General features: G+C 49.5%; 1 protein-coding gene and 1 long non-coding RNA gene across 4 annotated transcripts in view; one reads left to right on the forward strand and one right to left on the reverse strand.

The window, feature by feature from the left end:
* Nucleotides 1–26557, forward strand: part of LOC102938270 (gamma-aminobutyric acid receptor subunit gamma-4) — a 75322-nt gene that overhangs the window by 16499 nt on the left and 32266 nt on the right. The gene's annotated exons all lie outside the window — the stretch shown is intronic.
* LOC122461621 lies at nucleotides 1484–17226 on the reverse strand. The gene is made up of 4 exons (XR_006283633.1): nucleotides 17159–17226; nucleotides 16379–16470; nucleotides 15201–15440; nucleotides 1484–5056 (listed from the first exon to the last, which is right to left on the reverse strand). It is a non-coding gene; the product is annotated as an uncharacterized LOC122461621 (long non-coding RNA).

The following is a 26557-nucleotide window of genomic DNA, read 5'->3' on the forward strand; positions in this document are numbered from 1 at the left end:
CAATAGGAGTCAGGTGCCACTGCAACTCTACCCGTGTGTCAGAGGAGCAGTAGCTCCTTCTTAGGAGTGATGAAAGGAAGTGAGACAGAACTTGTCCTGGCCTAAGGAGACTGCTTTGACTCTGTATGGTTCTTAGCTCTCCAGACTCCAGCAGATGCAGACTGCTTTTCACTAGGACTTTCTGTTGGTACTGTCTTCAGTGGCATTGGCAGAAATACACCACCCAAGCCTCTGAACATATGATCCAAATTCTTCTGCCGTCTGGTTTTAATAGAAACCGTTCACATCTGATCTTTTACCTTTTCTGTGCTGCTGCTTTTTAACCAAGGAACCTCTTCACCACTTCTCCCCCAAACTCTGAGCTCTTCCTGGTTGCCTGATCGTTCTCTGATGTTTTCCCATATGCAAAGAACAAACCATGTACTGTCAGTCTAGATGACCTGCATTTCAAAGTAAGGAAATCAACAACTAGACAAAAAGAAAAGGAGGACTTGTGGCACCTTAGAGACTAATCAATTTATTTGAGCATGAGCTTTCGTGAGCTACAGCTCACTTCATCAGATGCATACTGTGCATCCGATGAAGTGAGCTGTAGCTCACGAAAGCTCATGCTCAAATAAATTGGTTAGTCTCTAAGGTGCCACAAGTACTCATTTTCTTTTTGCGAATACAGACTAACACGGCTGTTACTCTGAAACCAACAACTAGACAAAGAACAAGAGTATGCCTGCGAGAGCATAGTGTGTGAGACTCACTTTGTGACCTTCTGCATTTGAGCTGGAAAACAGCTCTGCTAGCAGCAGACACTCCTCTAAATGTAAAGGTGCAGTACACAGGGACCAAAATGCTAACATCTTTCAGTTACATCACTATTTATAGCACCTTGGCTAAGCGTGTCAGTACCCCCTCTAAGTGGCTGGGCCACATGGAAAATAAGAGCCTACTACTGCTACTGGCTGATGGAGCTATTCCTTTAGCTCAAGTAGTAGTGGTCTGTGCTTTTGGTGCTGTAGCTTACAGGTTCAGTCTCTCACCGTACTGTAATAGTTAACTACCTAGCCCAATGGGATCCTGATCCATGAGTAGGGTGCTATGGAAATGCAAATTAATTATAATATCCCCTTCATCCATCAATGTGGCACTATTTTATCAGTGGTGGGAGCTGTCATCTTATTCATCTCTGGTTCAACCTTCAAATGATAAATCACATCAGGGCAGAAAACTTATTTTGTTCCTTAAAAATGAAAAGGGGATTTGAAAGGCCCTGCTTTAGGTGTGAATTTAGGATCCTTCTCATCAATCATCCAGTGTGAACAGTGTTATTAATCAGGAGCTAGCTGAAGGCAGACAGGCTGAAAAAATGCAAACAAGCTTTACAGTATCCTGTACAGACTGAAAGGACCATCTATCTCATCTCTGTGTGTTGATTATTGGCTCATACTTAGAGTTATTTATTAACAATGGACAAACCTCTCAATCCCTGTACAAAAGAAAGAAGGATCTCTCTGAAATTTCACACACTACACATCAACCCAGGGGAGAGCTTTTCTGCTGAGCTGGCAAAAATCAGAAAAGGTATGGTAAAGATTTGGGGGCTGATCTTTTCCCCTCCTGCCTTTCAGCGGGTAGAGTCACTTTCCCCTGTGTAAAGCAGATGTAAAACACTCTCAAGTCAGCATGGGACAGCATGGTGTAGCACACGGCGTGCTGGAGTGAGAGTCAGGATGCCTGGGATCTAACTCTGCCGCTGACCTGCTGGGTGACCGTGGGAAATCACTTCCCCACCTTCTGTATGCAGATTGTAAGCTCCCCGCGGCCAGCAGCGTCTCTGACAGTGTCTGTGCAGGACTAGCACAATGGGGTCTTGACATCAACTGGGGCTTCTAGCCACTGCTGAAGCATCAATAAGCACTGGTAGCATGTTGCATCACTTTGAACAGGCAGGGCCCCAGGGGGAAGGCAGTGGAGAATCTTGCCCATGGGTGTGTTCTGAAAATGGCCCTTGCCCTTTTCTTGGCTCATCTTGTTTCCAAACCCCAAACACCCCATTCTGGAGTCTGGCTGAGCTGGGTTTGGCTCAGGAGCTGAGTGGGGAAGGTTTCTGTGGGAGCTAAGGGGCACAGTCCGGGTTGGGTGGGCAGTGTAAATCAGGAGGGGGTGACGATGAATGAGGAAGTAGTGTATGGCAGTTGGGAACCAGTAGATCCCTTCCCTGTTCATTTCCAGATGGTCATCTTGTGGCTTGGATGTCAGCTGGACTCCACTGAAAACACTTTCATCCTTAACTCTTCTTTAGCAAAGGGCTTTGTTAGGTATCTTTAGGAGTCATTATTACAGCACATTTCTTTGCAAGGGGCGGCTTCAGGGCCTGGGACTCAGTGGGGTTGCTGATTTGATTGGTTTAATTCTGGGTCTTCCCCACGATCCACCAGGTGTGTAAGATTAAACTCCCTTCCTAGGACAGGCACAGATTACATAGGGAAGGAATGAGGGGTCTCGCACCCGCTCAGGAGCATGGGGGAAGAGTCTGCAATGTACTTGCCCAGCAGAAATGAGCTATTGTTTTAAGCTGTGTTGTTTGGTATGTCCTTTCTCTGGGGCATGCTGTTGATTTGATCTGACCTACACTCAAAGCCCCTGGGTGCACTGACTAACCAGTGCGATGAAATACAGCCTTACAGCAGGGCAAGATACCCCATGGGGTCATTTTCACCCCATAGGGTCATTTCAAACATTTCATTTGTTTGCACATCACCAGGGAGCCATCAGTGCAGGTGAGATCACAGGCAGGCTAAAGATAGAGTGGAAATGGCTGATAGTGAGCTCCCTGAGGGAATGGCCAGGATGGGCATGGCAGACTGAATCAGAATATGCGCTAAATCCCAATCAGATTGACTCCCATTGAATTCTATGGACCCAGTGTGTGGGCCCTAGGGAGGAAAGGGCAGAGGGAAAGGGGTAAGGAGCACATCAGCAAAGACAATGAAGCCCCCAGTGATGATGAGGATGGAGGAGAGGCCAATCAAGGAGAGGCAGTCAGAGAACTTGGAGATGAAGGAGGGGTCTGAGCTGGAGGTAAGCTGGTAAGGAGAAGTTCGAGGAGAGAGGCTTGAAGGAAGAGAAGGGCCTTGTCACAATGTGACTGGTCCCTTTAAGAGGAAGGAGGCAAGTGCAGCTGTGCCTGGTCAGCTGTCTCCCAGCTTGCCCTAGAAGACAGGAGGGTGCCAGGGAAAGGTGCCTGGGAACAGGTGAAAGGCAGAAGGAGCCCCGGGGGTTGCCAAGGAAAGGAGCTGTTGGAAGATTGAAGGTGAGCTGTCACGGTGAGCTGCTGGGGGGTGAGTTTGGGGGAAAGCTGTTGGAAGGACTGGTTAGAGCTGGGGAGCCCTGCTGAGTGGCAGGGAGGCTTGTGCAGAGGCCCCTAGGAATGCAAAGAAGAACCAGTGTGGTCAGCCTAAGCTGGGCCCAGAAGCAAGGTGTTGACTCGGAAGAGAGGTCCCCAGGAGCAGGGGTGAGACTCAGATGAGGAGGCCTGGGCAGTGAAACACTGGGGGGAGCCTCTTGCAGGAGACCTGATGTGGGGATATAGGAGAAGGTTCCTGGGAGAGAAGCAGGCCTGGGAGCTCTCAGGCAGATGGCCAGGGGAGTGGGGCTAAAGGAACTGGGACCACATGCTTAATGACTTTTGAGTGGGTGACCTGGGAATGGGATTGAAAAGCTGCTGCCTTGTCACCTTGTTCTCCTTTGGGGGTATGGGAGAACTTCTTTTTACCATGAGGGATCTGTGGACTGTGGCTTTTTATATGAATAAAAGGGTTGAATTTGCTGTTGACACTAGGTCTTTGCAATAGGTCTTTGGAGGGGGAAACTGAGGCAGGTCACGCCTGAGCTGCCAAGCTCGGCTGCAGGAGGGCACCCACGTCAGGGTCACCCTGTAACATTTGGCCCCAGAAGTGGGAGTCCAAGACCCCTCCCATCCAGGAGGGAGGACTGGCAGAGGATGAGGCCACCCTCACCACCAGGGGTACATTTAGAGGCCACCCGAGGACAGGCCTGGACGAGAGAGTGGAGAGGCTGACGCTACTGTTAGGAGTTCAGGTGACATTGACAAAGCTGAGTCTCCGAGCTAACCACACAGCTAGGCCAGGGTTTCTAAAGGGCCCAAAGGAAGCTGTACACCTAGCTCCCATCATCTCTCGGTGGGATTTGGGCACCTGACTCACCTCAGAAATCCCAGCCTCCAACTGCCTCTGATGGGGCAAATGTAAAAACGTCCTGATTCATTATTCAAGGGCACAGCTCTGCCACAGACACTTACAGAGGCTGTGCGCTGAGATGCTTGGACGGGGGCCAGGAACATGGCTGGCCAAATGAGCTGTCACAAACAATGCTGCTATTTTCAAAGCCGGCTAGGGGATTTGGATACCCAGTTAGAGTCCCATTAATCTTGATGGCATTTGGGTGCCCAATTCCCCTGGGCAGCAGCTTTGCAAATCTCAGTATTATCTCTTTGGTCTCATTGTGAATCATTTGCAAAACTATAGTTGTTCTCTTCGATGGTGTTTGTGAGAACAGGCATTTGGGGGTGGCAGGGGGAGGAGGCTGTGGCCATGCAGGGAGGGGTGATGCTTTCTGTTGGAGACCTGAGGGACCAGGAAGTTCTGCTTTTTAATTAATTTTTGCTGATGGTGGCTGTTTGCTGGAGGGATTTACAGCTCTTTTGTTGTGTGATGGGTTTATCACTATAGATTACAGTGTTAACTGGTGTCAAGGGCACTTAGAGTCTTCCTTCCGGGGTGTTTAAAGCTAAAGAAATAACTCGGTAAAAATAAGAGTTCACTAAATAATGTGAGTGAACAAATTTCAGCCCTTGGGGAGTCTGCGAACTGTCTATGAGAGTTGGCGTGGATGGGAGGGGAGCAGTACGTTTCCTACTGGCTTAGGAGGGGAGCACGAGATAGAGAGAACTTCCTGGGCCATGGAATGCTGTATCCTCACAGAAGACTCTGGCTCAGACCTCTCCCCTCTCTGGATCCTTGAGATACAACACTTCATTCCCCTGCAAAGCAAAGCACAAAACTCAACCACACAAGCACAGAGACAATCACACAATTATTGAATAAACACGGCAATAATAAACTTAAGCATGGCGCCTCCCTGAGTGCGCAAAAGTGATGGTGCTCCTTGTTGTAAGCCCCAGGACGTGAGTCAACACAGCAGTGACTCATTGGAGGCTGGTGGCTCTTCACCATGGTATTTACAAGGACAATGGAAAAAGGGAATGGAACAAGCCAAAAACCCAAACAGGTGGCATTAGACCATATGCCCTGGAGAGCTGTGCTGGGCATGGTGGGATAGGCGCAATGCTCCACACCAGAGCTGGTTGAAACGCTGGAAACATTGCCATTCTGAGTAGGTAGCTTCTTGTACCCACTTTGCACTGGTACAAATGATCACACAAGATGCACAAGGGAGAAGCAGGCCGGTGAAATTCATCTAGGGCCAAATCCGGCTCACTTAAGTGCCTGCGACTTCAATGGAAGTTGGACTGCTTCCTCATACATTATTCATAGCAGATTATTCGTGCAGCTCTCTGCATAAATGGTTGGATAGACCCCCACAGCAGTTAAATCTCCGAACGTGTGCTTTTTATAATCCTTCCATATTTCTTTAGCAAATAATAGTGCCTCTATTACATCTATAATGCTGCACCTACTTGCAGTAGTTACTATGCAGCATGCAAACTAAATTGACTATGAAGAACATATTTTCCAAGATTTGAACTGCTGCAGAATAGATCTGCATCTATGGCGCACTTGTTAAAACACCGAGGGGGGGGGAAAGGCCCATGTTTGTTCATGATCAGCTGATGCGTAATTAACTTACAAACGTTGTCTTGTAAAATATAAATTAAATCCTCATTGGACACACTTTATCATTTAAAGTATAAGCGCAGCTTGAGTGAAGAAAACTCCCCACCAACTGCTTTCATATATATCTCAAGTAGTCAGGGAAGGAGAGTTTCAGAGTTAAAACTGACAAAAGGGACTGCTACGAAGGAAGGTCTGGTTCCACAAAGCTGACTTGAGAGGGGTCCCTTGTTCCGATCTCCAGGTGAAAAGAGAGATGGAAACAAACTCTTGGGTTATTTAGTCCGTCATTTCTGTATCGGAGCAATAGCTCGCTTTGAAGACAGTGAGTGTAGTGGTTAGAGCAGGGGTGGCAAACTTTTTAGCCCGAGGGCCAGATCTGGGAATGGAAATGGTACGGCGGGCCATGAATGCTCATGAAATTGGGGTTGGGGCACAGGAGGGGGTGAGGGCGCTGGCTGGGGGTTCTGGGGCTGGGGTGGGGCTCGAGATGAGAGGTTTGGGGTGCAGAAGGGTGCTCCAGGCTGGGATCAAGGGGTTTGGAGGGCAGGAGGGTAATCAGGGCTGGGGCAGGGGGTTGGGGTGTGGGGAGAAGTTCAGGGGTACAGGGTCCCAGCGGCGCTTACCTCAAGCAGCTCCTGGAAGCAGCGGCATGTCCCTTCTTCGGTTCCTACGCGGAAGCGCAGCCAGGCAGCTCTGCATGCTGCCCCGTCTGCAGGCACAGCCCCTGAAGCTCCCATTGGAGCGCCGGAGGGGGCCATTGGAGCATGTAGGAGCCAGAGCAGGGCCATGCCGCAGCTTCTGGGAGCCGCGTGGTGCAGTCCTCGACCCTGCTCCCCGGCTGGAGAGGGGCAAACCCCGGACCCCAGCAGGAGCTCGCGGGCCAGCTTAAAATGGCCCGTGGCCGTAGTTTGCCCACCCCTGGGTTAGAGCATGAAATGGGACTCAGGCTTCCTCCTGGGTTCTAGCCAGGGCATTGCCACTAAATCAATGTGTGCAAATCACAGGTCAGTTGCTTTATGACTCTTTTTCCTCTCCTGTTTAAAAAAAAACTGCCAGGCTAAAAGGAATATTTACATCGTGACTGTACTAGCTTGACTGCCCTGGAGTAAGTAGGGAGGAAACTAGACTGCAGTCCTGAAATGGGTGTAATACACCTTTTGGGGGGGTGGGTTTTAAGGTGCTCAGATACTGTGGTGCTGAGCACAATATAATTCTATAGATAGTGATAGTTTTTCCCCAATAATATTAAAATCCTACATTTACATTATGCTTCTCTTCCTGAAAGATCTCAGAGTGCTTCACAAACAAACAATCTAGACAGGAATCACTTAGCTCAGCACTCATCTGTTCAAATATTCCACTTCTGGGGTGGAAAATGATGTCTGTGTAACAGCACACAGCAACATTACAGAACTGCATAGGTCCGAAAGGTCCAGATTCTCATCCCGGACACACCAACGTAACGCCATTGATTTCAGAGCCATTGCTCTGGATTCATGCCAGTGTAACTGGGTCAGTATCTGACCGAAAATGAAGAAGAATGCGGTCTGCATTTGAAGTAGATGTACTGAGTACTATCCAGTCTGAAAATGTGTACTGCTTATTTGGAGCTCCATTCACTTCAGAGAGCTTTGGATTAAGCCCTTGGCTTCTAAGCATGGCTCATCATTCTATCCTGGTTCGTTATTAGAGCTGCTTGAATCTTCAAAAATGTTTGCAGCTATTCGTTCAGGTTTTCAAACAGCCCTTTGCTTCAACCCCTTATTAATGGATATTCAGGAATGTTCACGTGAACCCGTTCTTGTTTACACAAATGTTTGGGGAATGGCTGTTCTTCATACCAGTCCTGGTATCTCCGTACACAGAGAAGAGTGCCCAGGATACAGTTGTTCTCGAAAAAACAAAACAACAAAACCACCACAATGCTTGATCAATCCGGGACCAGGAACAATATCATGTGCCTGAGATGACCAATCACATACCATGACAAACAAATGTCCAGTTGAACAGTTACTGACCATGGCACATAACACATTCACAGCAATCAGGATCAGCCCCCCAAGAGGAAAAGGGCTGATTTATTCACAATGGATAATTCAGCCCGCTCCATTTATTAGCAGAACATACACTAATCCCCCTCCAGCTATCTCCTTTCAGTGACATCCATGTCGGTAACTTATTTATAAGCAGTTTATTGTGTAGAAAACATACGGAGTCAGTTAGCAATGGAAGAAAAGTTGGGTTTTTGTCACTTTAAGAAAAGAGCTCAATAAAAAATGAAAATCTGATCTGTTGCCTCCTGGGGAAAGTGCTTGCTTGGGGATGTATTTCTGGAGAACAAAGCCCCGAGGTTAATGAACATCTGTGCTCCCCAATCAAATGCTGAAACAGGAAAGTTGGTTGTACTCAATCAAGAGTCTTAAATCCACCACTGGAATTTCAATGCAGGGAGGCAGGTGACTTTACTTGTGTAACAAGTAACTAAGACAAGGGCCTCAGGACTTTGAGCAACATAGAAGACAACATTCATAATTAAGTGACCATCTCTGGTAAATTCCAGATGTTCCTCCTGGCAAGAACATCTCTACTCTGAATTCATTTCATGGCAGCACTGGGAGAAAGAATGTATCCTTTAGCAGATCTTGCTGTTGATTTTTTTTCTGTCTGGCCAAGCTATTTTTAACACTTGCTCTGAAATCAGTAGGGACCCTCCATGAAGGACATTGACTGAAGGCTTTTCCTGTCATTTCACACTCGCTCCTGGCCTGGTCTGCAAGTGACTGCATAATTCTTGATTGTCCATCCTTCACTCAACCAGCAAGGATACCCACCCATGTTCTTAGCACCTTCCCTGCTGCTGCCGATTAAGCAAAATCACACAGTCATGCATCTTCAACTTTCCATTTCTTTCATTAGAACATACACTAATGACACAGTCTTAAAAGTTCACCCATTGGTTAATGCTCTGCCTGCAACTACATAGCAGCTACATCTGTCTCTCTCCTTCCAGAGGCCTAAGATGGCATGTGATTGTCTATCTGTAATTAAGTCATAACACTGTTTTGCTGTGGCAGCAGGGCCTTCTCTAACACGCCTATGCCAACAGGTTGGTCAGTCCTCCTTCCTCCCGGCACTATGTAAGGGAGGATATTGCTCCACAGTCTGCTGGTGCTACTGTTTCTGAATGTCCTCCAGGAGCACTATCCTCTGCTGAGACACTGAGAGAGAGCTGCCCAAATTTACCCCTAGCGCACGGACACAGACATGTTTGGGAGCATGGTAGGTGTGGACTCACACATGTAGGTGACACAAAGCTGTATTGTGAACAAAGTCACAGCATGGACACAACCATGTTCATTGTAAATGGAACAGATAAGGGAGTCTCAACCTGGTTACCAAAATACCATGGTATGTAGAGTGTATATGGGCCATTAATGGCTGCTTCAAGTAATCCAGGTCTGATTCCTGATTCTGGTCCATTCATCCCCGAGAAACTGTGACTTGATTCATCCAAATACCGGGAAAAGAACCACTGTGGCAATTTTGAAAGAAATGGCCTTTGAGAAGCACCAATAGTTGCCACATGAAGAATGGAGATATTTTCAGAGTGGGGTTAATTTATCTGAGTTGATAGCTTCTGATCTTTTCTGGGGAGAGTTATGTGTATTAAGAGCTCAGCTCTTTGGAGCTAAGATCAAGCGTAGTATCGGTTCTTATCAGTTTAACCTCTTTTGATGAACACTTACAACACCTGCTCTGAAGATGGATTCTCCTGCTGCCATTTCTGAAAAAAATCGATGCTGCTCTGAAGATCTGCTACTTCCACTTTGGAAGAAGATCCTCTCTCTGCTCCTGAGACATCCCCAGCTGCACCGTGTACTCCACGGAAGGTCTCTCGAACAGTGACTACAAAGAAGATCCTAGGTGCCTCCAGGACGTTACAGATCAGCAGCACAAAGGGGAAGAACGGTGCCTCCTCGAAGGACCCTCTCCAAGATGCTGCTCCAGAAAGATCCTGCATCCAGAGGCTGGCCTGTCGGGACATCACAACCAGAAGGAACATCCCCCCCCGCTTCCCAACAGCATCAGCCACCGAGGGACAGCCCCCCCCGCTTTCCAGCAGCTGCCAACGGAGAGCCCCCCCGCTCTCCAGCAGCACCAGCCGCCAATGGAGAGCCCCCCCCACCCCCACCCCCCCCGCTCTCCAGCTACAAATTGCCTGAGGCGACCTCTTCCCACCCCCGCAGCTGCCCAGGTCCCTGACGCTGGTGGTACTCTCACTGCTCTACACACCATCAAGGGAGGAATCTCCTCAGCATCTCTCCAGAGACCACCCAGAGGGTCACCAGCACCTCTCCGGATGCCTGCCCAGCCTCAGAAACCACTCAGAGGGACCCCAGGACCTTGCTGGATGCCTGCCCAGCCGGACCTCTCAACCCCACCTGCCCACACCAGGAAGAACCAGCCAGCGATACCACCGATGCTGCTGGAACCCCCCCCTCCGCTGCAAGGTAATGAGGACACCATGTACCTGCAGTACCCCCTCGCTGCGGACATGTTCATCTGCCCCGTCTGCTCTCCACCCCGAAGCTTCCACCTCCTCGGTGGTGTCACCAGGCACCTGACGAGATGCCACAACAAGCGGGTCGCCTTCAGCTGTGCCCTCTGCAGCCTGCCCTTTGAGACGCAAAAGCAACACAAGATGCACCAAGTTGCCTGCAGGAAATGCCTCAAGGGAACAACACAGTCTCCTGCCCCGGCTCCCAGTCCTCCTGCTGCGCGCCGGCCCACCGCTCCTGAGCCTCAACAAAGAAAACCGACCTTGCAAGCTGCCGTCAAGAAGCCTGCCCCCATCGCCAGGCCAGCAGAACGGGATGCTGCGATCAAGAAGGTACCTGCTTCCTTGGGGAACATCACCCAGGTCCTCGCCAGCAGGAGGCCCGCCTCACCCTTGCATGTTGCCAAACAGATCTCTATGCTGAGATGACTCAGTGCTACCTCACCACCTGTCCAGTACGTCCCCTCCCCAGAAGGATCAGCGCCCCACCGCGCATAGCTGCATAGTAGCCGGAAGAGCCAGCGCCACCCCTCGGACCTCCCTGTGAACTCCAACCACCGGAGGAGCCAGAGCTACACCTCAGACCACCCTATGAGCTCCAGAAGCCAGAGGAGCCAGTGCCAAGCCCCAGACTCCCCTACCAGCTCCAACCGTCAGAGGAGCCAGCGCAACATCCCAGATCGCCCTACAAACTCCAGATGTCACTGGAGGAACCAGCCCCAGCCACACCAAAGCACCAGGCCTTCATCGCCAGATGGACCATTCTGCGGGACACTGCCTACGGGAGATCTCACGCTCCAGCAGCAACCACTCAAGCAGCAGCCACTCATAGAAGGACCGACAGTGTCCCAGCAACCCCCGAGCTGGACTGTGTCTCTCCGATCACTAGCAATGCCAGCATCCTGCCAGAGATCCTGCCCCAGCACCCAACCGAAGGGAATCCTGACTCACAAGATAGACAGCAGGCTGACCATGCAGCAGGCTCAAAGCTTGCACCAGATGAGGTCGAGGGTCCTAAGGGCCAGTGGCCGATGGTGAGGGCTGCCACTCCATGGCAGACCGCCTGGACCGAGGAGCTACAAGCGGCAGCTTCCTCTGATGACTTCGACCTCCTCGTCGACAGGCTCACCCGAGAACTGTCTGTGGAAATCGCTCCCAGCAGGAGTTCGAACCAGGAGAAAGCCCCTTCTGCCCACAGAACGCCTGCTCCGAACCACACCACCACTACCAGGGGAGCCAGAAGTAGAGACGCCAGCCGCCGCGATGATCCAGCAGCGGCTTCAAGGATCCAAAAGCTGTACCGGGCGAACCACTCCAAAGCCATGAGGGAGATCCTAGACGGGCCCTCACCCTACTGCATGATCCCATCTGAGCACCTCTACAGCTACTTCAAGGTTGTATTCGACCGCACAGCCTGGAATAACGCGCAGCGCCCAGAGTGCCTCCGCTCCCTGCCCCGTGTCGACGAAGCAGGTGTCCTGGAGACTGACTATACGCCCAAGGAGGTGATGGCCAGACTCTCAAAAACAAAAAACACAGCGCCTGGGAAAGACAGCATCCCCTACAGCCTCCTGAAAAAGCGAGATCCCGGCTGCCTGGTCCTTGCCACGCTCTTCAACCAATGCAAGCGATTCTGCCAGACTCCCAGCTCCTGGAAGCAGGCCATGACGATGCTGGTGTACAAGAAGGGTGAGGGGGATGACCCCAGCAATTGGAGGCCCATCTCCCTCTGCTCCATGATGTACAAGCTCTATGCCAGCTGCCTGGCGTCGAGGATCACAGAGTGGTCAGTGAGCGGGGGAGCCATCAGCTCCATCCAGAAAGGCTTCATGTCCTGTTAGGGCTGCTACAAACACAACTTCGTCCTCCAAACCACCATCGAAATGGCCAGAAGGGGGCAGAGGCAGTGCGCGGTAGCGTGGCTTGACCTGGCTAACGCCTTTGGGTCCATGCCCCACCATCACATCTTTGCTACGCTCCAGGAGTTTGGGATGCCAGAGAACTTCCTTCGTGTGATCCGAGAGGTGTATGAGGGAGGCAGCACCACCATTCACTCAGTTGAAGGGGAGACTGCTGAGATCCCGATCCAGAGCGGAGGTAAGCAGGGCTGTCCCCTCAGCCCCATCATCTTTAACGTCGCCATGGAGCCATTGCTGCGAGCGATCTCCAATGGCACAGATGGCTTCAACCTCCACGGTGAGAGGGCGAGCGTCCTGGCTTATGTGGACGACCTGGTCCTGACCGTGGATGACCCGGAGAGCCTCCAAGGTATGCTAGATGCCACCAGTCAAGCTGCTGACTGGACGGGGCTCCACTTCAATGCAAAGAAGTGCGCAACTCTCCACATCGACAGCAGCAAAAGGGACTCGGTGCAGACGACAGGGTTCCAGATCCAGGGCAAGCCCATCATCCCCCTGGCAGAGGGGAAGGCGTACCAGCACCTTGGCATGCCAACGGGTTTCCGTGTTCAGCAGACATCCAAGGACACCATCCAGGAGATCTTGCAGGATGCCACCAAGATCGACACCTCTCTGCTAGCACAGTGGCAGAAGATAAATGCCCTGAACACCTTCCTGATCCCCCGCATCTCATTCGTCCTAAGGGGATCCGCCGTGGCGAAGGTACCCCTCAACAAGGCAAACAAGATCGTCCGGCAGCTGGTGAAGAAGTGGCTGTTCCTTCCACAGAGAGCCATGAACGAGCTGGTCTACATCACCCACAGGCATGGTGGTGCCAATGTCCCCCGCATGGGCGACCTGTGTGACATCGTGGTGATCACCCACACCTTCCGCCTGCTGACACGTCCCGACGTCATGGTAAGGAACATCGTAGCAAACGCCCTCCATGACGCGACAAAGAAGCGGATCGGCAGAGCCCCCTCCAACCAAGACATCGCCACCTTCCTGAGTGGTTCCCTGGATGGCGAATTCGGACGGGACGGGCGCGACATTGCTTCACTGTGGTCCTGCGCTCGCAATGCCATGCGTTGCCTGGGGAAGCGCATCGGCTGCCGCTGGAAGTGGTGTGAGGAGCAGCAGGAGCTGGGAGTCCTGGTGCCACAGATCAGGTCCGACGACAACACCATCATCACCCCGAGCGCCAGGAGCATGCTGGAGAGGACCCTGAAGGCAGCCATCTACTCGCTGTACATGGAAACCCTGAATCATAAACCGGACCAGGGTAAAGCCTTCGAACTGACCAGCAAGTGGGACACCAACAACCACTTCCTCGCCGGGGGCAGCTTCACCCGTTTTGCTGACTGGCGGTTCATCCACCGTGCCCGGCTCAACTGCGTCCCGCTCAACGGAGCCGTCCGCCATGGGAACCGAGACAAGCGTTGCAGGAAGTGCGGCTACTCCAACAAGACCCTGCCCCACGTCCTGTGCAGCTGCAAGCCCCGCTCCAGAGCCTGGCAGCTGCGCCACAATGCCATCCAGAACCGCCTGGTGAAAGCCACCGCGCCTGGGGGAGGTCACCGTGAACTGCGCCATCCCCAGTACTGACAGCCAGTTGCGACCTGACGTGGTAGTCACCGACGAGGCCCAGAAAAAGATCATCCGTGTCGACATCACGGTCTCCTTTGAGAACAGGACTCCGGGCTTCTGCGAAGCCCGAGCTCGTAAGCTGGAAAAATACGTCCCCCTGTCCGACACCCTGAGAGCGAAGGGCTACGAGGTGCAGATGGATGCCCTGATCGTCGGAGCCCTGGGCACTTGGGACCCCTGCAACAAGCGTGTGCTGAGGACCTGTGGGATCGGTCGACACTACGCACAGCTCATGCGGTGCCTCGTGGTCTTGGCCACCATCCGATGGTCCAGGGACATCTACATCGAACACATCACCAGCCACCAACAGTACCAGGAGGTGTGAGCCGGAATGACATCGTGCATCATCTATGAGAAAGGGACGGAGAGACTTTTTCCATTGAACCTTATGAACTGGAACCATAAACTCACTGAACAATCCATCCTCATCATCGTATCCACTCATTATACTCCACACCTGAACATAGCCATTACATGAACAACATACCCCCATATCTCAGTGTCTGTGCTTTGACCCGTTAACCTTTTACCCCCAATTGAGGATATTGCAGATTATGTACTCCTTACACCACCCGTTCCTAAACTGAACTTCGCACCCCTTGATAATCTGTACCTTATTCCCTGATAACCAGAAATTTCTATGCTTAAACTCTGTACCGTTTTCTTTTTATTTTAACATCATCTTAATAAAATTATTAAATCTCCTAATGCTGGTCAGAACCCAGAATTTCCATTCCCTGGAAAATTACAGTTTGAATTTCTTTTCATGCTGAATCAAAAAAAAAACTTGACATTTCAAAACTTCCTGTGAAATGAAAATTCCCAAAAATTTCAATTTGAGACAATCAAAACATTTTGTTTCCATAATGTGGAGTAGTTTGGTTTCAATGTCATAATTTCATTTAGACTTTACGTTATATTTAGTATTTTATATTAATGTCAAAATGAAATTAATCAAAATGAGAGTCAAATCAAAACATTTTTGTCTTATGGAAATGAAATGGGAAAGTTGAAATGATTCTTTTCAACTTTTTCCCAGAGGAAGTGTTCTCTAAATCACTTTCCCACAAAACATTTTGATTTCAACAAAACTTAATTTTTTGGCAGACTGTTCCATTTAATATTTTTGGACCAGCTCTAATATCTCCATTAAAGTTTATTGGTTAAAATTGCATGATCTATCAGCCAAAATTTGCACGTTTATAACTATTAATTGAAGAACATTACCTGGAATTCAATGGCTATGGGTGGTAACTGGCAGGCCTGGCTTGGGTCCCATTGGTGGGGCAGTGTACAGGATGTTCAGGTCGCACATGCATGGAGAGTGAATTCCCCTGAGTGTAAAAGAATGACAGCCCCCTTCCTGAAAGGAATGAATGGAAGCAGAGAAACATCTGTGGCAGAATCCTCTTCTTGCCCCACTTAGCACGCATGAGCAGTTCAGTAACTGGACAGAGCAATGGAGATCTGAAATGGAATTTGCATCCTGTCAAAACTGTGTCAGTCCCACCTGCTGAACGATGCATTAATCAGACTCTAGAATGCCTTCTGTGTGAGCCTACAGGGGTCTGGCATTTAATCACCAAAGACATAAATTACACATGAACAGCAGTGGCTTGGTGACACAGCCAGTCTGAGAGCCAGCAAGGCTCCCGTGCTGGCCACATCAAAGAATCTCTCTACCTCCTTTTATCTGCCACTCTTAACTCTCCCCTGCACGCACACCTTCCCCGCATCTCCCAGCCATTGTTAATTGCTTTTTCTCCCCTCCTGATTTGTACACATTTGGATTAGTGCTCACAGGAGAGGTTTATTGCATTTGCTAGTTCCAGACCTGGCTACGGCACAGGCTCTGCAAACTTCCCTTGCACTTTCTGCCAAAGCACCTCCGTTCCGATCTGCAGCAGCCCCAGCTATCTGGGCCACCACGCAGACGAGGAAACCCATGCTCGGTCTGCAGAACATCCTGTGACTTCTCCCGGCAGCTCAGCCGATGCTCTCACGCCACCCCTGCAAAACGCTTTGCAACCTCTGCACAAGTGTCATCCAAATCCCAACCAGGCCTGACCAGAGTAATCTGAACCCAGCTCTACAGATGGTCAGCCACTCTAACTTCTAGATAAACATTGTCTACACTCTCCCTTGCCTGGCACCATGCTGGATGCGGAAGCTATAGAGTGAAACAAACTGCTGATGCATTTAATCTGCAGGGAAGATTGTGCCATGGGGCGTGCAGGCATTTCATAGTTGGTTGGGCCCTGTGTCCTCAATACAGACTGCCTGAAGGAAAATGAATTGTACTGGAGATTTCTGCTGGCAGATGCACCATTGGTGTTGCAATGAGGGCAGAGAGATGGCACCAATGGGAGGCTGGCATGTTCAACATGCACCACAGCGTGGCCAACCTGGGTTTTGTTCACGACTCTGGAGATTGCTGGCATCAAGGCGGCAGGTGGCTTCTCTCAAGTAAGCATTGCTCCTACGTGCCACAGAAATGCTGTGTGATAAGAAAGAATTTGCTAAGTAAGTAAGGGGCTGTGGAGTGAGTGAATGTCTCCTTGATTGTTCTTTGACCTGTGTCAAGGCTGATTCCCCACTCTGGCACTTCGAGTGCAGAAGGTGGGGGCCCGCAAGGATTCTAAAAATTAATACTGGCTACTGCAGGCTTGTATTAAACTCCCAAGTTTACAGCTTCTCTCTGACCTTGGGTTGGTAGATGCTGCCACCACCCAATTGCAAACCCCTTGGAACCCACGAAGGCACACTTGGGTATTCCTCTCTGTGGGGTACCCTCAAGCCCTTTTACCCTCCGTCCGGAGAAGAGCTGAGAAAGAAAACAAAGGAAATCAGCTGTTGCCCCCAGCTAATTAAACAACATGCACAAACCTCTTAGGGACACAGAAATCCAATCCTGTTCTTAAAAAAAGAATACATTTGGAACTTAGGCTTTTTGCTAGATCTGAAAAGAAACAATTACAAAAATTAAGCATCGAGATAGCTCTCTTGAGGTTCAGCTTAAAGGTTACAAGCAAAACAAAAGCACCTGGGGTTAGCACAAAGGAGTCCACAAGCCTTACCAAATAAAAGAAATAAAACTATCACATCTTTCTAGAGATTCCTGATCTACTTACATATCTGGGTTTCAGATCAGGAGGTTCGAGGTATGAACTGATGCTTTTCCCTACCTGGTTTAAAGCTGCTTACAGCATTGTTGCTCTGTGTCTCCTCTCTCCGGAGAACAACAACAAAAGACAAAGGGAAAGTTTTCTTTTTTCCCCATTTTAAAAAGTTCTAGCCCTCCCATTGGCTCTTTTGGTCAGGTGCCCACTCCTTTCCTTTTACCTGTGGGCTTGTTAACCCTTTACAGGTAAAACAAGTAGAGAACAGCACCAAGAGGGATTTTGTAGCTAACGGGCTGGCTGGGTGTCCACAAAAGGGAGCTCCTCCCCCCACCCCACATTTATCACAACCTGCAATTGGCTGGATGTGCTTTAATTGTTTGCCTGACCAGTTCCCTCGAAAAAGGGAATTGCTGCCAGAGCAAGGATGGGGATTTACCTGCAAAGACGCCTGCTGGATTTGTGAATGAATTTGATGCTTGTGAATGTGGGGCTGTGTTTGTGCTGCCTGATAACAGCAGAGAATGGGCCAGGGCTGTGCGCTTCAGTCCAACACTCCCACACTCTTGCACTGCTACCCTCCACCAGCTCTGGCAATGCATCTGGACTCCCCCTGCTATTCCAGACCTGGGCCCCCCTCAGATCTCCCAGTGCTCCTCCATCCTGACCTGAAACAACCTCAGCTATTTCATGATCTAGTCCTGCAAAGTGCGTGCCTATCTGTCACTGCAGCCGGAATTCAGCCCCTCCCTTCTACCTGCTTTCAAGGTGGTATGGAGACAAAAATGTGTGTGTTGGAGGAGGAAACAAGAACTAGGAGCCTAAACCTGAGGGATTTAGCTGTAGAAATGCAATAAGTGCCCCAGGTAGCACCAAATACCAGTATGAAATCAGGTGAACCCAAGCTACCTAGGCAGCCCTGATATGTCCCCAGAAAATCCAGAAACCTGATCCACTAGGTACATGGGGAAACTAGCAGGTCAGGTATTACACACTCAAAGTAATTCCCTGGCAGTGTTGTCTGGGCTTGCACCTATTGTTGTGGCCTCGGTAGCCATCCCAACTGCCAAACATGCAAGGACAGTCAGGAGTAGACAGGCTTCTCTGTTCTTCTCTGCTACAGAGAGCCAGGACTCTGTGCTGCAAGTTCTTCAGCACTCCTTGTCCTCTGCCTAGGGGTTCTTGGGCTTATCACCATTGGCTCCCTGGAGAGGAGAGGATTTGGAGGAATGTTATCACTGATTTCCTTGGACTGGCAGCCAAGGGTGGACTGGTGAGCCTGCCAAGAGCCTCCAGCCCTGCTCCGTGTGGTGGATCTGTGGTTTTGCACTCAGTGCACCTTGTGCAAAGCCACAGATCCTTCACACAAAGTAGAGACTCAAACTGTTGGCAGGGCTACAATCAGCCTAGCTTATTAATGCACCATCGGCCGCCAATCTGAGCAGCCCCATGATAACACAGGAACTTTATTGGCAGTAATCAGCTGACAGCCCTGCGGCTGCTCCTGGGGCTTATTTCTCACAGTCCAGAGTTCTAGCACCATTGCTCTGTGTGATGGGGGCACGCAGAGACCCTGCCAGAGATTGGCCAGGGAAAGAGCTAGAGGTAGGACAACATAGTTAACTGCCCTGAGTGCACTGATTTGCAGCATGGCAGCGCTTGACCCACTGCTGCGTATGTCTCAGCTCCTGACTGCCATGGAGATGGTCTGTGGGGAGCAGGGGGGCTGAGTCTGGCAGGGACAGTCTTGGAGAGGAAGGAGCTTGAGGCAGAGGCCTGGAGCCGAAAGGAGAACTGGGGAAGCCTCCTCTTCCTCTTTGGAACTTGGCTCTGTTTGGATTCTGGCTGTTGGCTCAGGCCCATTTCTTACTGTGTGGGCAAACCAAGGAATTAAAATTTCAGTGGAATTTGAGCCCCTAAAGCAATGAGGCTCCTTTGAAACTCCCAGCCTACACTCTTGGCACAGCTCCATGTATACTATGCAGCCCTTACAACAAAGCAGTTAGGAAAGGAAGACTTGGGCAAACAGCTGAGATTCTGGGGAATAAATGGTCCGGGGAGAGAGGGATGTCACTTCCTAGGTAGATCTCTTCCATTGCTTTTGTCTATGAAAGGAGCATAAATGTGACTTGTACTTCCGTTTTGTCACCACATTACAGGTTGCTCTGAGCTCAGCAAAGAAACTGACTGGTCAGGCCTAAGCCTGAGCCTGTCCCTAGAGGGAGGCTGCAGTGAAAGGGTAGGGATCCCCACAGTTCCTTTTCTGTACTCTGGTCTCTTTCTCCCAGTTGCCTGTTCCAGGTTTATCCTGCTCCCTGAAGCCCCATTAAGAGGACAGATCTGAATTAACAGAGGCAGAAAAAGAGGGGAAGCGAGGGATTGGGGATGAGAAGAGAGAAGCGGAGGGAGAAAAGAAGAGATGAGCAAGCGGAGCTGGTGGGGGAGGAAGTGAGAGAATGAAACCACTTTCATGTGGAGCGTCACTGGAGCAGATTGCTCCCCACTCCTCTCTGGGCTAGGAGATAGCTGTGTCAGGAGTGTGTATTTCTGCAGCATGCTCCCTTTTGTGAGATGAACTTTCTCTGCATTGATTTTTCCCAGAGAGCCAGAAAGGGGTGGGATAAACCACAAACACTGAAGTTCCTCTGGGCCTGGGAATCTCAGCACTATGGACAGCGGCTTGTAAACATGATCATGAGCAGAGCATCCCTGAAGCTCAATGGGCCTGAATCTTGTGGGCGACGGAGCGGGGAGGGACGTTTGTATGGGCATGGGTCCCAGTGCCTTCTGCACTGCTCCTTCCGGTCTCTAGTGTGGCTTTTTAGACCTGGATTGAACCAAAACTCATGGACCTGGTTTCCTGCCAATCTTTGCTTTTGCACGCCCCTCCCCACCTGTGGGGTCTCCCTGTCCCTCTGTGCTTGGCTTGAGTCTCATGCCTCCAGTCTTCCCCCTGCTGTGAGAACATTGTATTTCAATAGCCCCACTTTGTGGCCCGTCAGCGCCACCCTTTGCTTGACTACTGTTCCTGTTGAATTGTTACTGCCCACTCTTCTCTTCCCTGGGGGCTCAGCATGCCACCTCCCCAACCTGGGAACATGCTCCTGGATCTACCTTGGGGCCCTCTGTTTCCATTTCACTCTTTCACTGCGGCCACCACCATGGGTGGAGTCACTCTATCCCCCTCCCCATCCCCTCAGAACAAGGGGCCTGCTATAGCAGCAGTCACATCTGAGCGCCACCTCGAGGCGAGACCTGGCATCGCTGCAGCCAAGCAGGACTGGGAGTGTGACGTTGTGACCCAGTGACTCCAGCATCTGATTAGAATCTCGATGAGACAGCCAGGCTGGAGTTTTCAGGAGGGCTCGGCGCCCATAGCTTGGATCTGTTTCCTCTTTGTACAGTGGCTCAAACCAGAACCTCCACTCTCAACACCCCAAAACTTTGGTGATGTTCAGCTCCAGGTCTTGACTTTGCATCACAGGCCCATCACTCCTGGTTATTATTTATTGATCAAAGGGAAGGGAAGCACTAAAGCTGAGTTGTTTGTCGGGGGAGGAAAGATACCCAGAGGGTTTGTACTGCAGCAATCATCTCTGTAGTTGGCTCCTCAGCACAGCACAGAGACGCTCCCCACAGACTCAAACTCCAGAATTTTTAAAAGGCCAAGCTGTAGTGAAAAACCCGATGGGTAAACACAGGCAAATTGCCCTAAAAGTCACAACACTGGATGGTTTTTTCATCAACTGAATAGTGACGGCCTTTGATTTCAGTGTCATTTTGAGCTGCATTCTTTTCTCAGCAGTCTTATGCCTCCACCTGAGGGATTGGACATAGGGCCCTTCCCCTGTGAATTCAGGATAATCATGATAGGGAACACCTAACCTTCCTGCCCCCGCACTGGAGAGGGAACAAGCCGTAGGAGCTGGAGTGCTCAGACGTGCTGCTTTTAATAATAGGGCCAAGAACACTGATGCTTGGAGAGGTTTTCAGACCAGAACCAGAAGCCAGGCGGATGCTTAAAAATAGGATGGACAAAGGGAAATGAAGGACATGGAGAAACTGAGGTGGAGGTATGATAGGTTCAGAGAAGCACGGCAAGAAACTGGCCAGGTGCATGGAAACCCACGTGCCCTTATGTCCGCTGTAGTGGACAAGCGGTCTAACCGAGTCTCCTGTTTCCAACAGTGCATAGAGCTGGATGCTTCTGAAATAGTCCTATGACCTCCAGTGTTACAGTAAGTACTACATAGGGGATGTTTCTGCCTGACCTCACCTGCTGAGCAGCATATACCCTGAAACTTGCTAATTGGTAGCCCTTGAATTTTTTTATCCTGGTGAGTGTCACTGCAGATGCTAGTCTTATTTATAGAAGCTGCAGCTCCTTGCTTGAGTCTCATCGGGCTGTCCTGTAGGAGCAGTCCTGACAGGTTAATTGCACGCTGTGTGAAAAGGTATTTCCTTTCATCCCTTCTGATTTCATTGAGTGCCCCCTTTTTGGTGTTAATAATAAAATAAAATAAACAAGAGCACCTGCCTGGTCTGCTCTATGTTACTCGTGATTCTCTCCTCATTATTGCCCATGATATTCCCCTCTCACCACTTCCCCTCCCCCAGACCTTGTGAGCTATCATTCTAACCCTGACATCCAAAGTAGCCCGCCCAGGAGCTCACACAATGCAACACTTCTGGTATCTTTGGTTTGGCTTTGCTAATGGTTTGAGTGCTTTCTGGAGGTCAGCCTCGCTGGAGGATGTCCTTGTTTGCTTACACATGGCTATACACACTGCACTGGGGGAAGAAAACAGCTAATGAGACTGAAAGGAGGCTGTTTCTCTCCTGCAGTGCCTTGCATAAGATTTCACCGAGATGGTCTGACTCCACCACGTTAATTATGCCATCTCATCTGCTTTTAACATCCCTTGTCCACGCCTGTGCCTTTTTAATAATAATCTCGTCAGTGAGCATGCGGACAGACTGTGCTTTTACTAGCCAGAGTCTGGCTGATGTCATGTCTCAACTCAAGAATTTTCCTGATTCCCCTTGGGAGATGGCTGCTAATCGGAAGCTAAAATATACACTTCTGGGTCATGTGCTCTGGAGCCAAGGGTGAGTGAATTGGCATACCAGGCTTCACTGCCGTGCAGAGACAGCAACTTGCCAAGGTAATAACATCCTGCCTTAGGGTTCCAAGAGGAAATGACATCACTAGAGGCCAAGAAATTGCATCATGAGGAATGGCTCAGTGTAAAGATATATGGGGAAGCCTCAGAGCAGTGGAAATGTCTGATTACTCTGACTGGACAATGACCGCGATGAGCAGATCTTGGCGTTTGCCAAAAGGGAAACATCACAAAGCCAAAAGGAGAGGATGAGAAGGCAGCAGGAGATCAAAGCACTGTAGTTATTAGCCAGTTAATCCCCCAAACATCCATGTGAGACTCTGTCTCTGATTGGGAAAATGGGAGGTTAAATGATTTGCTCTAGGTCAGTGGTTTTCAAACTTATTTCATCACGCTCCTGTCAGGCAGTAACTGCAGACTATTGAACACCCTCCATTCTCCCAAGGAGTGACTGCAGACTACTTCCCCTGCAGCCCCTTTCTGCTGCCAATTTCCTGGCTTTATACCAGCCCCACCTGTTCCTTCATAGCTGGGCTCTAAACTTCAATCGGCCTTTCAGTCCCAGGCTCTCCCTCAGGGGCAGACTATCAAGTTAACTGACCTCACTTCACCTGGTCTGCCTTGAGTGGGGGTGGACACCTCATCACAGGGCCCCCTTGTGCCGGGTGCTGTACAAACACATAGTGAGAGATCACCCCCTGCCCCAAAGAGCTTACAGTCTTAATACACACAATGGACAAAGAAGGGGTGGGGAAATAGCAGCAGAGAGCAGTAAAGTGGCTTGCCCAAGGTCACAGAGTAGGTCAGTGGCTGAGCTAGGATTAGAACCCAGCTCACCTCGCTCCCAGTCCACTGCCGCAGTGTGAAGTGGGAAATGCGTGTTGTCTGGACTTCACAGCCTTTCCATTCAACTTCGTCTGATTATTCATAGCAGCATTAACATTTTCAGTATGTTTCATTTGCAGAAAATACTGGCATTCTCCAATGGCCGCAATAATAATTCCAAATCTTCAAGGATGTTAACCAAAGACTATTCAATAAAGTAGATCAAGGGTCTGCTTTATATTGACTCTGAGCTCAAGTCCCATTAAGGGTGCACTTTTATTTAAACTATTTACTTTTCCCCAACAATACAATTTATAGATTGAATTAATTCTTACCACCATTCTAGAGCAAGCAAAGGGGCAATAAAAAGAAAGCCGATCCTAAGTATTTAACTGGTAAACAAGAAATTAGAAAAAGAATAGTCCAGTCATGCTCCAAAGCCCCCTGAGGTCAGTGGAAAGATTCCCACTGATGTCCAGGGATTCTGGTTGAGGTCCGTGAAGACGTGGGGACACATCCTCAGCCACTGTAAATTGTCATAGCCCCACTGAAGTCAACAGAGCTATGACAGTTGACACCAGTGGAGGATGTGCCCCATAGAGTGTGATTTTTCCACAACTCCCAGCATTGATGTCAATGAGTGTGTCTACACAGGGATAAAAGGCCTGCAGCATGGACACAGCTGGCCCGGGTTCCTAGGGCTCAAGCTAAGGGACTAATAATTGCTGTGTAGCCATTCTTACAGGGTCCCAGAGCTCAGGCTCCAGCCTAAGCCCAGACATCTCCACAGCAATTTTCCAGCCTCTGAGCCCAAGTCTGCTGACCCAGGCCAGCAGTGGGGTTTTTTTACTCCCTGTGTAGATGTACCTAATTTGTCTTCAACAGGATCAGAATCAGGCCAATGCTGAGTGGTTTGGAAAAAAAACCCATAAAGGGGTCAGATGCACAGCTGGTGTAAATCAGCAGAGCTCCACTGAATTAAAAGCCAGCCACAGCAGAAAAGGGATGATCGCTGGAGACTCGTCACAATAGGAGAACAAGGGTTAGATTAGTTCCCTGACCCAGTGCCAGTTCAGAGCCCCATGGGCAATGCTAGCCCTTATTTAACTGGACCGTGTGCACAGCTAACTACCCCTTTTCTACAGGCAGTTTGTTGCTCCCTAAGGATACGTGCTGTTTTTTAATGTGTGAGTGAATTTATGGGCTGCTGAAAGTCAGAGATGAATCCCACTGACTTGACCCAGACATAGTGCAGACTGGAGCTGCATAAACTTCCCCCATGGACAGCTGTGCCAATGCAGATCTGTATTGACCGGCAGCACATCTGGCTACTCCAGTCCTGGAATTTCTGCCAGTTCACCTCCATCTTGGCCTGCTACTTCTCCCTTTTATTCCAGCTCTGCACAGGAAAACCCTAGCATGGCTAATGTGGTTGTGAAGAAGAAACAAGTGGAGCAACAGCTTATGCATTTAATAGGCCTCAAGTGTGCTGCTGATTTTAAAGTGTTTGCTGAAGTGTCATGCCAGTGCCCATGGTTGGAGGTATGGCATGCATCAGGTTTGAAGATTTCAAACAAGATCATTCATTTTATTTTAGTCCAAAAAGCAACTTTAGTGCTTATTGCTACTTAATAAGTAGGTTATGATTGTCTCATACTCCCCTATCAGGATCAGGGCCCCCTTGTACTGGGTCTGGACAGCATCCTTCCCTGGAGAACTTACAGTGTAGAGAATTGTACAATGCAACTTTATGTTCTAATAAAAGTACTTAACTACATAGTGCTTTAAAGCACTCTTGGAAGATTAACTAACTAATCCTCAGCACAGCCCTGGGGAGTGGGGAAGCATTTCTGCTGAAAGAACTTGACACAAAGGGAGGATTCCTGACTTTCCAAGGGCTACACAGCAATGCAGGACTGAATTCAGAGAGGCATCCAAGGCCCTGTCTACATGGTAAAGTTGCAGCAGTTTAACTTAAATTGGTTTTAAATCCATTTAGTTAAAACAGTGTAAATCCCTGTGTGGATGCTCTTATTCCAGTTTATTTTGACTCAGCTTAAATATGTTCCCAATCAATTTAAAATAATCTGAAATAACCCATTTTAAATCAAATTAAGAATGTCTACACAGGTTTGCACTGGTTTAACTAAATGGGTTAAAACACTGATTTAACATCTCTGCTTTGGAAGTGAATTAAGCTAAATCAAATTAAGGTCACTTTAATTCTGAAGGAGAGTGTCTACACAATGGTTTAATATAGTTTAACTAATCCACTTTCAATTTCAATAGTTAATTTGGATGAATTTTCTTGAGTGTCCCCATGTAGATAAGCCCGAAATTAAGATGGTGCAACTTTCCCATGTCGACAAGGCCTAAGTGAGTTGAGGAGAATCAAAACTGCTGTAATCCATCATTTCTTCTGGCCAGGTCATCACACGTACTCGGCTGCTCTTAGACTCCTATAGGCTCATACCTGCTAATTGATATGTAATTCATGCCCACCTATGCATTGCCCTGAACCCAGCCCAGAGTCTAACGCAGTCTGAGCCTGTGTAATGGACATATCCAGGGCCAGCAGAGAGGCATAGCATGAAAAGCAACTACGGGAAAGTCCACACTAGAGTGCTCCATCAGCGCAGCTGCACCGATGCAGCTGTGCCGCTGTAGCGTGTCTGGTGAAGATACGCTATGCTGACAGAAGAGCGCTCTCCTGTCAGCATAATTACAGAAGCAGAAGCTATGTTGACAGGAGAGCATCTCCTGGCAACACAGCATGGGTGTGGACAGCGCTTAGGTCGCTGTAACTTGCATCACTCATGGGGGATGGTCTTTTTTACACCGCTGAGTGACGTAAGTTACATCGACTTAAGCAGTAGTGTAGACCTTCCCTAAGAGAAGGTGTCAGTAGATTACAGTACAGTAGAATAACTTCTACCCTACTTTACTTACAGCTTCTTCTAGCTCCTTAACGTAGAGTCCTGCACGCACCTGGGCAGTGCGTATAAGTAGGTCTAAGGTAAGAGCACTTAACAGTGTGAGTTTAAGCTAGTAGAAGGAGGGTGGGGGTGGTCTGAACTTGGCCTCCAGTCTGTAAATTACAACATTTTAGACTCCTCTGCATTCGCAAGGTCAGATTTCAAAGTGATCGGCAAGAAAAGATGTAAGGTAGAGACTGTAGGGTATGAGTCTTAGCAGAGTAATTTACAAAAGAACCAGGAGAAGGTGTAAATTACACCAGTTTAGAATTCTTTAGCGTCTCCTCTGAATTTGGCCCCCATTGTCACAGCTGGGATTAAAATTCCTGGCTCCCAGTCCTGCACTCAACCCCCCTGCTGCCTGCCTTGCATATAGTACCCTTCAGAAATACCTTCCCTAATGCTCTGCAGACATTAGCAGCGGGAGAGCTGAGGGTGGCAGCGGATGAGAGGGAAAAGAGGTTGGCAGTCAGTGAGGAGCAAAGATGGAGGGAGGTTTCTGCAGAGGAGAAGGCTCTCTCTCCTACAGCGGGGGTGGGGAG

Source organism: Chelonia mydas, chromosome 9 (assembly GCF_015237465.2).
Source record: "Chelonia mydas isolate rCheMyd1 chromosome 9, rCheMyd1.pri.v2, whole genome shotgun sequence".
NCBI lineage: Eukaryota > Metazoa > Chordata > Testudines > Cheloniidae > Chelonia > Chelonia mydas.